General features: G+C 35.0%; 1 protein-coding gene across 2 annotated transcripts in view; it reads right to left on the bottom strand.

The window, feature by feature from the left end:
- Positions 1-13,111, bottom strand: part of LOC139967451 (alpha-1A adrenergic receptor-like) — a 35,546-nt gene that overhangs the window by 21,509 nt on the left and 926 nt on the right. Inside the window, exon 1 of one of the 2 annotated variants that reach the window (XM_071971279.1) lies at positions 2,546-2,639. The exons of the other annotated variant lie outside the window; for it this stretch is intronic. The gene's annotated coding sequence lies outside the window, so the exon portion shown is untranslated. Of the gene's footprint in view, positions 1-2,545; positions 2,640-13,111 lie in introns of those variants that run through there. 2 annotated transcript variants of the gene reach the window in all.

The raw sequence follows: 13,111 nt of genomic DNA, 5'->3' as shown, positions 1-13,111 counted from the left end.
CAAATTCAGACGAAAAAATATAGTGAACGGACAAAGTTGATCAGATGACGGAACCAGGTCATGAGGTGAGGTGGTGGGGCAAGGAGACGGGGGACATGGGGGACTGTAATTTGTTCTTCTTTCTCAGATAATTCAAATCTAACTTTATTGTCAATAACGAAATCAATAGAAGGCAATTCGAGTGAGAGATTTTTTGGGGCATGGTAAAAGAAATTAGGTGATTTCGTAAATTCGTAAACTATTTGCATTTTTGGATTTGCTCATAAAGCATTAAATTAATTCAGGTAGTCTCTAATTGATCAATAAAATTAAGCCGCTTGTTGAGCACGAAAATAAATCAAGTTCTGCCCTTTAACTTTGGTTTTTTCTTTAAGAACGATTATGTAATTGGGGCGACAATCAAAACCACAATGCATCAATGATCAACATTGAACTGAAAATTACATTATAATGTATAAAGAGACCGTTTTCAAGCTGTTTTAGATGAATGATCAAAGATTTCCACCGATTCGATCAATATACCCTAGGAAATTCCCGCACGCCTTAATTGCGCGCCCCACCTGCTGCTCAGTGTACCCCCTATACAACAAATCATTAAAGTATTTCAAAAATGAAGAAATAATTGGTTTTGTCTATATGATTCCTACCGATCCATCATCAACGAAGAAAGACTCCAAAATTAAAATCTATTTTGGTTCGTCTTGAGTATTACAGCTGAAGAGATTTACGCCACATAACGTGTCCATACCATAGTCGCAATACTTCTGCGCATGTGCATCGGTTCTTACGCGTTAATATGCCTGTGACGTCAAAGTTAATGATGCGAGAAAGGACAACGTTCTTGTCTATAAATACAATATACTGTAAATCGGGAAAGGTATGAAGAAGGAATATATGCAATACTACATCCAAGCTAAGTTAAAGGGATACTCCAGTGGCAGGCTATTTGTCATTTCTATGGCAAAAAAAAAACATACCCGCCCCCCGTTAGCTAAAACCCCATCGCAATAGCTTGTCCCCAACTCAAGACAGGCATGGTTAAATGAAATGGAACTTATTTTTGGCTGCATGGTTAAAAACTTGATTGTTCCAGGAAGTGGATTAAAGGAGGTGGTCTGTGACGTCATAACGACGAATGTTTCTTTAAAATCTTTACGTTTTTTATTATAATAATCTTGTTGATACTTCATTAAATCTGTTACATTTGGAATGTTTGCTTAGTTGTCAAGGGTCTCTGTAATTAGAATTTGAAGTAAATACAATTTTTTTTGTTGAAATAATTTTTTCCTCTGTGAATAAGTGAGTTAAATATATGCTGTTGCCAGATGAACTCACAAAATACCACCAAATTTTAAAACTCATATCTTCGAAGAAAAAAATCTATGGAGATGCGATTGTTACCTATAATTTGCAACATTTGTTTTTAAGCAATCAACTGCCGCAATCGGTATATCCCTTTCACTTTAACTTAGAGTAACAAGTTGAGGTGATATGTATTGGAGGATAAAATGGGGTGACAGACCCATTTGATCTCACGATAGTAATTTTAAATTAGTGACGAAAAGCAAACCAGGACCATCTGCGTAAAATGTTTTGGTCAAAAAAGTTGACTTCATCTATGCTGAATGATGACTTATACACATATGATTACGCATGCGTATATACGTTACCCTAAAGTAACAGCTTTTTTTTGTGGCAACAATTTTGACAGAAAGGCTATGACATAACTTTTGAAAAAAATGTGATAAAGAATAACAAAACGGACACATAATTCATGGTGCTAGGCTGACTCAAGGTTTAAAGAATCGTGTGTATAACGACCAGATAAAGTTCCACAATGAAGTAGTTCAGTGATAAATGGAAGTTTTCATTCTCTCATTGCTACATCAATCATGTTATTGTGGAAGTGTCGAAGCTGTGCGAAGGAATTTAAGGAAATATAGTCAACCAGAGGTTGGACCTGCAATTATCTAAATTAGGAACCAGACTGGCGGGTACTGGAGCAGTATATGCTATACCTAGCAGCTCAATCAACGTAAAGTGTTATTTATTGCGATTTATTAGCGTGTAAAACGCAAGCCCGCGCAAATCAAAAATTACAACAACATAATGGTTATGGCGTGCAAAGTTACGCTAGTTGACAAAACACAGAAATATATATATATATATATATATATATATATATATATATATATATATATATGTGTGTGTGTGTGTGTGTGTGTGTGTATTTATATTTATATGTGTGTGTGTATATATAACAACTTTATATTGTGTATTTATATATGTAAAGTATCATAGGCTTAGGTAGATCTGTCATGGAGTTTTTTTTTTTCACTTTTCTCCGATTTGACATAAATAAGCTATGTTGCACTATACACAATAATGAAACAATGTACACTCGTCTGGTCAGTGACATTTCCTGGTTAATGGAACGGACCAGCTGTTTTAAGATTTCTAAGCAATCACGAAGCTAGCAGCAAAATTCAACAAAATGTCCATCGTTTGATACGATATGTTCAGTGCTGATATTAAAGTAGTATACCTGATATCTTCTTTCATTGCCGGGTTACTGAGATAGACCTTCCAGAAACGCAGTCAACTGATTTAAAAGTTAAGCTAGCATGTAAAATGAACAGAGTTGTTATCTCTTCATGCATTCAGTGCTGGTAGTGAAGCTGGTAGTACAGCTTATTATTTAGTTGTATCTCTGGGTTAGTGAGACAAAACCTAACTATGTAAGCCTCGATCACGAAGCTAGCAAGCACAATCAACGAAATGTTAATCGCTTGATGTGTTCAGTAATGCTGGTATTATACAAGTATCACTTGTAACTTCTTTATATTTCCGGATTAGTCAGATATTACTTCGCAAAGGTAACCAACTGGCTTAATGAGACCTAACCTAACCATGTATGCGCAGATCACCAATCACGAAGCTAGCAAACACATTCAACAAAATGGTTTTCGTCTAATGTATCCAGTGCTGAAATTACAATAGTAGAACGAATCGTCTGCAAATATATATTGTGGTATGATTGTGATACCGCATATGATATTTTCACTTACGGCCCTCACCAACAGCCCGCCCCCCCCCCCCCCATTTAAAAGCTCAAATCAAACTCCCCTATATGAAGCCATTCGTAGTCATATAGGGAAAAGACATTTGTGATAGTTAGTTTTAAAGATTTCCACGTTGTGACATTTCGTAGAGATTTGGCAAGGACCGTGTGTAGAAGATTTTTATTGAATGAACATTGGCAGTTTTAATTATGACAATTTTTTGCACCAGGCAAACGAACGTCTAGATCACGTGACCAAACTTAAGAATGACGTAAGACTAATAACGAATTCAGTTCAATGGACGATCGGCTACATGCTATCCTAAGTTCTATCCTGTGTGGCTATACACAATTCTTGAGAGCCTTCAAATTCGCTAAGTAGGTTAAAGGAGCAGTATAGACTGCTTTTGAATACCGGCAAATGTTCAGTACGATTCAACACTATAGTCAGATCTTTATGTCAAAGATAAATGAGTCACAACATTTGATTTTTTTTTTTTGGTATCTCCTTTTATTTTGATTTATTATGAACGTGTAAAAATGTCCGGTCGACGAAAATTCCGGAATAGAAATGGAAATAATTTAGCAATCGCTCTCCCTCCACAACCCACAGAAAAGTTTTTTTTCTGTAAGAACGATAGACGTTATACTAATGTTAATATTATTTAAAGGTAAATACTGGCTCAATTGATATAGGGCTTGGTATATAAATTTGGCTAGAAATTTGTTGCTAAATGCAAAATACTGCTTTAAGATTTGTTTGAAGACTGCAGACATATATTAACATCTCTCTGAACATATTCAGAGGAGATTATCTTTTGAGGTGTCCAGTAAACAACCAGTCAAAAGATCATTCATGGGTGAAAAAGAAAAACACCACCTTAAAAATCTTAATCTTTCGTTCTTAAAGGCAAGCAGGGTTATAAAACTACTACGAGAACAATATATTGACGTATATAGATACCAGTAATCTAGAATTGATCTTTATGTAGGACCATTGACCATTAAAGGAGGCTTAACTGTGGGTTATACTTTTCTTTTCCTGCTAAGAAATAAAAGAACTAAAGTGCAGTGACAGTAAATTCAGATTTCGTTACTGTCGTTGTATACTATGGGTGGGTCTGTGATGAGTGTTGGAGCTGCACTGCATACATGAAATGGCAAAAGCTGCGTGAAAAAAAGATTTTTAAGTGGCCTTAGGTTTCATAATAGGGAGGCTGTTAACGTCATAATAAAATAGCCTAGTCTCAGTGGTATATACCTTTTATGACGCACTTTTGGAAACGTCGTAATTTTACCCTAGCAACGGTATACAAAAGTAAGTCAAGAAAGCAAGCCACCGTATGTGTATGTGTGTGTGCTTTTGTTTACAAAGGTGAAGTCAAACAATGATGTAAATTATAAAGCTAGGTTCAAATCATAAGAAAGTCAGACAATTGATTTTTTATGTGTTAACTTTCGAACAACTATATATCAGTTCAAGTTTTATTCAACTTTTAATTGTTACTGCTCAAGAAAATGAAGACAAAGGATCCCCTAATGATTCTTTTAAGACTTTTCAAAGGGTGAGTTTGACGTTTTTAGTACCCTTCAAAACACAAAGGCTGTAAACCCACGCGTTTTCATGATTGAACACAGTAAGCCTGTATATTCAGACTTATAACCGTACAGGCGTTCCCCACTTAAGAGCAACCATTTTTAATTTTTCTTCCCTTTTTTTTGTCTTTAATGGTAATTCGTACGACCCTAACTAAGCTAAAGATTCCAACAAGGACCAAAATCTACCAACCATTGTACTTTCACCCTGAACGTTTCCCACAACTGAAGTAACCTATTAAATGTTTTTAATCCCCCCACACTTGTCTAGGATATAATTTTTTAGTGTTACAATTAATCTCCATGCAGAGGAAGGCCAATATCGGAAAACAATATGCTTCCTTTCATCCATATTGCATGCTACGTATGACACAGTTCTCAGACGAACATACAACTTTGTCCTAATCATGTACCATGTTGTACAAGGTGGCAAATAAAAGCCCAGTTTTAAGCATATATACTCATATAAGACAAATTAACAAGTTTGGTATGTTAACATCTCAGACTCTTTAAGCCTTTCACGTTGAAAACGCAGACAGCTGTGTCATTAATAAACGTTTACATTACAGTTTTTTCCTGGATCGTCTTATAGTGTGTCATCTCTGGATTAGACGTAACCATACATGCCTTTTACCAAACACAACCATGTATGTTTTGCATTTTTACATATGTCAATCTTACATCATTAAGTGATGAATGAGCAAACAACTTGTTCAAATTTCGTTAGGAAGATTTTTTTTTTTTTTTATCGTGAACACTTACTTTCTCCTGTTTTTATTATTTAAAAAAAAATTTGTTCCATTTTATCTTTTCTTTTTAGCCTGCACGAACGGAAGTTTATGTTCTGTTGAAATGTAAATACTTGAGATTTTACATGTTCGCTTGTCTCGTAGAAATTCATTGCTACTATACTCGCGTAAAAGAAGCATAAAATGATTGATTTCACAGGTTTTTGTTTTATTTATATACCTCCCATTGTTAGACAGTATACATGAATACATTTGATGGATTATTCATATGAATAAATAAGCAACACGACGTTCTTCGCTCGCTTTGATGCATTCGGTTTCGCTAAATCAGTACTCCTCAGGGGTTTGTATGTAATGAATAAGTAAAGGTTATGTTAAATCAGTACTCAGCAGGGGTTTTTATGTAATGAATATTTATAGGTTATGTTAGCAAAATTCTCAGACAACAAATATGCCAATCACCATGCAGTGACAAGGGGAGATGTGTGTGTGTGTGTGGGGGGGGGGCCTGATTGAGCTGATCACAGCTCCTGCAGGTAAGCAAAAATATATAAATTAAACAGACTTGTATTTGACAGAGGATAGAGTAGGAGTAAAGAAGACAAGCAGGTTATTTTTTTCAGACTGAAAGCATAAACTAAAAAATAGAAGAAAAAAATTAAAAGTAGTGTCTTTCCAAGAGTGTTACATTGGTTAAACGTGTACGTTATTGACCTTTAGAATTAGTGATCACACATTTCTAAACTCTCTTACTCGAGACCCTGACGCTTCAAGACACTCCACGGTGTTGAGGATTGCCCTTGTAGATTATTAAATGTCATAAAATGGCGCCCCAAAGTGTCCCAATTGACGAAAGGCCCCCTTCATTGTCGAGGGGATAGTGATAAAATGCTTCTTGAAGGTTTGTTCATGGGTTGACCATTATTTCAATTTCTAGCCAATAAAATGGAAAAGGCAACGAAATATCAATCCAGGGTCTTATTTTGTTCTATAACGATAGAAAATGTTCAACTTTAAAAAAAAAATAAAGAAATTAAATTCAGTTGAGAGATTGCAGTGTGTTAGTTAATACAATGCACCTTTTCGAAGAGGTGTATGGGCAGGGAGAGGGGGGGGGTGGATTTATGAATTAGCTGTTTTCACTAGAAAACTGAGACATATATCTTGGACCAATACAGTTAATATGACCCAAAGAATCTAAAAAGTTATAACATTCCTTTTCCCATAAAATCACGAACGATGTGTTTGGATAATTTCCATGACTTAACCACAAGATCTGCCAGATTGGATAATTGCAGGGCCAAAATATCAATATCGCTTTAGGGTTTGATGTTACTCTTACTGAAATAACGTTCTGAATACTGTTTTTGCACTAAAAAGCCATTCATTTTCAAACTCATTGCAGTATTATCTCTCGCTTTAATCAATTAGAAAACCAGGAAGCAGATATTATTCACTACTGTCATTTATACGTGAATACGTCAATCACAGCGTGATAGAGTCAACATGAATAAGCTTTGGCTAACACTTCGATGACCAAAAGAAAAATAGTGTGAAGCCATACTAGGCATCACCCCAGAGTTGATATCAAGCGAAGCTTGACCATCTCTTTATCTTTTATCTTCCTGCATGTCGAAGATCAAAGCCTTTGGTATATCATGAAGTGAAGATTATTCGAGTGATTACTCTTCTCTGAATCGAAGAGAATTAAATGATGCCTCCCTAGATCTTCTGAAGCACCAACAATGTCACAAAAGACATCAACACCACTTTAAAGTTTAAAGGTGACAGCTCTTCTGGTTTATGACGTCAAACCATATATATACATTATGTATAGGTTACTGGTTGCCACCCCTCGGAATAGACAAGATTACTCCACATTTATTTCACAGATTGTTCTTCCAAGTTGTTTATATATGAACGTTATGTAATTGAATAGTAATACAACACAGTACTACAGTAATGCTTCAGTAACACTATGAGCAGTGCTGTGATATTATACACTAATATCTTACAGTACCACAACAGTGATTCTATACACTAATTGTACAATGATTACACAAGCATACTTAAAGTGATCATAATATTATACACCCATATTTATACAGTGATAATAAAGCAAATGTGATCAGACAGTTTATAGTACTGTGATATTACACTATAGTATAATTGTACAGTGTGACTCTATACACTAATTCTACAATGATACTACAAACATATACTACAGTGAGCATATAACCGTGCGTAACCAAGGAATGATATAGGGAGATGAATAGGTAAACCAAGGAAACCCTGCGTTTGAAAACACAAGTAAACACAAGAGCTGATTAATCACTAAGAAACCATCACTTGTTAGTGCGTGGTCTGACAGGATATTCAATTTCTCTTTGATGAAGATAAATTGGTAATTTTCCGGACTTTGAAATATTTAGATCTATTTCTAGTCTAATGAAAGTTTGAGAAATATGATGTAACTTTTATATATATATATATATATATATATATATATATATATATATATATATATATATAAATATATATATATATATATATATATATATATATATATATATATATATATATATATATATATATATAACAGATTTGTGCATGCGCACTTCAAACATAATGCATAGCGACGAGAAACTCAACATGTATTTCATTGTGACTGCATGTTTCTTGGCAGTCATATAGCCTATATGCATGCCGTCACATATACCTTGATAATGTAAATTAAGCCTGTCGTTAAATGAGCAAAGACTGTTACCAAAGCTATATACGAACGTCTCAAGTCATTTATTATAATGTGTATAATTTCCCCGCCAAAGTAAAATGTACATTATTAGTAAAATCCTACTCGAGAATAGGTTGTGTTTGTTCGTGATAAGCACCAAGGACTTTTAAGTAGCTCGAAAAATTTGCCGTCGACCAAAAAGAAAGAAAAGTCAAATTTATCGAATGTTTACTTTCAATTTATCATTTGGATTTGACATTCATACACTGTACCATGCCTACTGAGTGTTATTCATCGAACTGTAAACTGTGTTAACTATACTCAAATTGTTAAGTGCTAAGCTTTTCATCAAACTATGGAGAATTGAAGAGCATTTTTAGAAGGATATCTGTACCATAGCATTGTAGTATTGGTTTAAGTGCTATAGCCCGCAGCTTGAGATTATTACATGACAATGAACTGAAGAATGTAACGACCCTATATTTATCAATCCGTCATTATTTTAAGACTAAATAGTTTGTCACATTGCTTGAAATGTTGATCCTAACTACTTACTATATGCTTTTATCTAATTTCAAAGATAACAAGAAATCAAAGTATTACGTAACTATTATAGCGAAATCTTCTCATTCAGATCAAACTCGAGTCATCGCACTTATAAATCACTATAAGGCTGTTATATCATTTGCAGATGTTTTTATGTTCAGATACATGGCGGGCCATAAGTCTCAAATAATGGGGAATCGACATGATACCAATTTTAATATCGACATATACCAATTTACTTAAACTTATTCCAGTTTGTAGCAGATTAATTTGACTTCTACCGATTTAAATTAACATATCATTAATTAAAACTGGAAGAGGCCGATTTAAAATTTTAAATTGACTGGTACCAGTTTAAATTCGACATATTATCATCGATATAAATCGACATATACCAATTTAAATCGATGATATGTAAAATAAATCTTCCAACCATTTAGTCTGAACTATATCCTTTATCAGTGGCGTAGGAAGGTACTTTTGAGTGGGGGGGGCTGAAGACTGATGGCCGGCCTGGGGGAGGGGTCTAAGGGGAGGGGGTGTCCCCCTCCCCTTTGGATTTTTTTTGCATTTCCAGGTGGCCTCAGATGCAATTTGGTGCAATATAGCACACTTCAACCCACCCACTCCATTTTGTAAAGAATTTTGCATTTTCACCTGGCCTTAGATGCAATTTAGTGCTCCAAATGAGATTTTTTTCTCATTTGGAAATGAAAAAGGGGTTTTCTGACATGCGAAGTGGGGGGGCGGAATGATACTTCCGCCCCTCCACATTTTTCACTGGGGGGGCTGGCGCCCTCCCAGCCCCCCCCCCGGTTCCTACGCCCTTGTCCTTTATATATAGTATAAGTAAAGCCAACTGCATACTTGTCAAGGTTATAATATCGACACATACAATATAGTGTGTCCCCTCTCTTCTGAGTTCCTTGTTGTCATTTTACGTATAATATTTTCTTGTAGTACACTTATACATACTCCTTCATGTACACGTGTTTATTTTTTACCGATACTATAATTCTCTGTGTAGGCCCATTATTGATGGTGCATGGCCAGAGTGGGCCAAGCCTGATCGAGCCGTACCAAGCACGGCTCCCTGCCGCACGTTAGCGTTTCTATCCCCTTTATATTGACAACAAAAGCAGTCAAAAGAATTATGAACACATCACCAGTCGTTAGAAGAAGAAGAACACCAAAACTATTGTAGCCCTTAGCATCTTAATGTCCTGAATATTGTTAAATCGCATTCTTGGTGTGTCTAGTCTTTCCCCTCAGAATTGATTTGATCTGGTAAATAAACCAACCAATCAAATCCTTTCAAGGCTATAGGGGTCATTCTTCTATTAAATCCCCTAATCAGCTTTGCTCATTTACAATTCAAGTAGGCTCCTTTCATCGAGTTCAATAAGCTATGTGTTCGATGAGTTACGCAACACGTTATAAGGGTATATACAATATAGCACTATACATTGAACATTCACATTTGATTTAATAAAAGAAGGAAGCAAATTCTAACCTCGTGCGAATGTAAGAAACTGCCAACGAAAAATGAAAACCTTAAGGAGACATTGTTTTAAAAGTGAAAAGTCACCTAGATTATGAGCCTGGTTACGAAAATCAACCAATTTGATACGTTCCCAAACCATAGTCCCCTTAGATCGAGAAGGTAACCACGTGGTCAGGACATTGTTATATCAAGTTAAGTTGCTCAAGAGTCCTTTATAAAGGGAAGAGATATTACACATAATCTTAGGGGAAGAGTTGAAGATCGACCCATCATGTCACGGTACTGTTAGTGCATGTTTATATATAATGAACCTCGTTGTTAAATATGTAAGTAATTCTTAAAGGGGGGGGGGTTACTCCTCCCTGTAGACCCTAACCCTAGGCCCACGATCCAGTCACGCCATTCGCCACTGTAGTCTCGCCAAGATGATGAATGTGAGAAAACTGGGGGTCACCAAGAAAAAATGTTTGACTACCAGGGCTTTGCTAGACACATTGTCCCGCAGCTCTTATACGTTTACATATATGCAAGATACATGCAGGCGAGCTCAAATCAGAAAAGTAAAAATATATATATATTTTTTTCATTCAAATTGGGAAAATACCATATGTTAATGCTCCTTCACAACCATCACGTCTAAAATATGACACCATCAACCTCATACTTGAATTGACATTATCGAGTCATAAAAATGTACTATTTACTAGTTTTTATGCACTTTTCTTTATTTATTACAATTTTCTGTAATAGAGATTGGTTTTGTAATACAACTACTAACGGTGGGGGAGGTGTTCATCACAAACATCTGTATCTAGTTTGTTTTGTGTTTTAATCCTTCTAAGTGATGAGAACGATTCTGAAAGTCCATTATACCGAGACTTTGAGAGGTAATATCAATATTCTTTATCACTCTTTAAGAGGACTCGAACCTTTTTTTTTATGTCTATGTTTTGATATGTCGACATTTAATGTTCACATCGTTTGTCTTGCGATTAGCGACTCTTTGCAAATCCACAACGAGCTACTTCAACAAAAGCAGCAAATGGCGATATTATCCAAATAAGAAATCTGATACAAGAGAATCGAAAGAGGGTAGTCCCGTTTGCAAAAACTACATTTAACAATACTTCGATAAAACGTTCCGTTGTTAAGTTCTAAGTGAAAATATTTAATTTAATAGTAAAGGATTGAAGTAATTAAAGTATTATTAATTTTGGTGGTTTGTAGAGACAGTTAAAACACAGTGTTATAACCGCCCACGTTTATATTTCTATACGGCATTTAATTGTTGAGCAATGACCCTTTAAACATCTGGCAGGCTCATCAATTAAAGTGACTGGACTACTAAGTCTAACACACCGACCATTAGATATGTTCCTCCGATGAAACACAAAACTCAAAATGAAGGCATAAAGTCTTCTTTGTGGCTTCAAATAACATTTTTGACAATGTATTTCTAATTTGTCTATGTCATAGATTGGTCGAGTGTCATACATAAAGGGTGATTTGTTGTTCATATGAACGTAAAGAGTATGCTGTGGTCAAATAATTAGAATTGAAATAACAATGGATTAACATTGACGTTTAGACCCGATCTGAAGAGTCGACGTCACTATCAATTGACATATTAGACTGTAAAAGGAGCATTTCAAAGATTTATAGCATATTTTTTAAAGTTGCATAAAAACTGGAACAGCCTATATTGAAACATTACTACCAACCAAAATGATCTTTTCTCTTAGATAATGCTATGTTGAGACTGAAATTATATAAAAAAGTTAACTGTTTAGAGAGCTCGGCAACAAATCTTTCCATTGGAGGTCTCTATCTTTAGGTGACCAAACACGCTTTCAATGGGCAAGCACAGCATTATACATGCAACATTGCATTACAAGTTATATGTTAACTTTCCCACGAAATTTTAACGAATGCATAGGATTAACTTTTCGAGAGATAGAAAAAGAACTAAATCCTTACATTTTGTCCTTCATCATTCAGCAAATAATTAATAAGAAGGCAATTCATTCTGATCTATATTTCAATATAATGAAATATAGTTTAGTAATTCTATATTTACAACTTATTAAATTCTCTCTTGAAATCTATAATGTTCAAGAGAAGATGCATCGTTACTTCGTCCGATTTTTCTTTTTAACCCGCATATATTATGTTTGACATCATGATGATATTTGATATCACACCTAATATAGTTGCTTCATTTTTTTCTCCTATATGATATAGAATGACAACTGCGACTTTCAGTACGGCACTAAACACCTGCATGTGAGTATTGAATATTTCATGTTTCATCAAGTTTCACCAAAATACTTAGGCAGAGGTGATCATTTACAAGTCAAATATAGAGTTACCCCTGATTTACCGCATTCTCTTTTTAATCAAAGTGTTAATATATAATACACCTATATATGCGACCTCTCTGCCATGTATTCCACTATAAGTATATATATATATATATATTCTTCACATCGAACTGTATTAAGTCAACTTACCATGAGATAATCTTTTACTGCAGAACATCAAAGTGTTAATATAATAGACCTATATATACGATCTCTCTGCCATATATTCCACTATACTAAGAGTATATACATTATACTTCAATCAGTCTAATTACCATGAGGTAATCTTATACTGCAGAACATCCACGGGGGCTTAAGTAGGTACCAAGTACTTTTCACGAAGCCTGCGGAATTTGATGTTCTGTTTAAGTGGAACAATCCCATACCTCTTCACTAAATTAAGGGTCATGATTTAAAACTGAGAATTTGAGTCGAGGAGGAGGGGGATTGATGAGTGGTTTGAAGGGTGTCCTTTTTTTCTTCTTTTTATTCTTCTTCTTCTTTGCGCATTCTGTGGGAAAGGGTGAGCTTGTACACATCTTTTATTGGACGAAATAAGAA

The sequence above is a fragment of the Apostichopus japonicus genome, chromosome 5 (genome assembly GCF_037975245.1).
Source record: "Apostichopus japonicus isolate 1M-3 chromosome 5, ASM3797524v1, whole genome shotgun sequence".
NCBI lineage: Eukaryota > Metazoa > Echinodermata > Holothuroidea > Aspidochirotida > Stichopodidae > Apostichopus > Apostichopus japonicus.
This window is presented reverse-complemented; position numbering and strand designations above follow the sequence as displayed.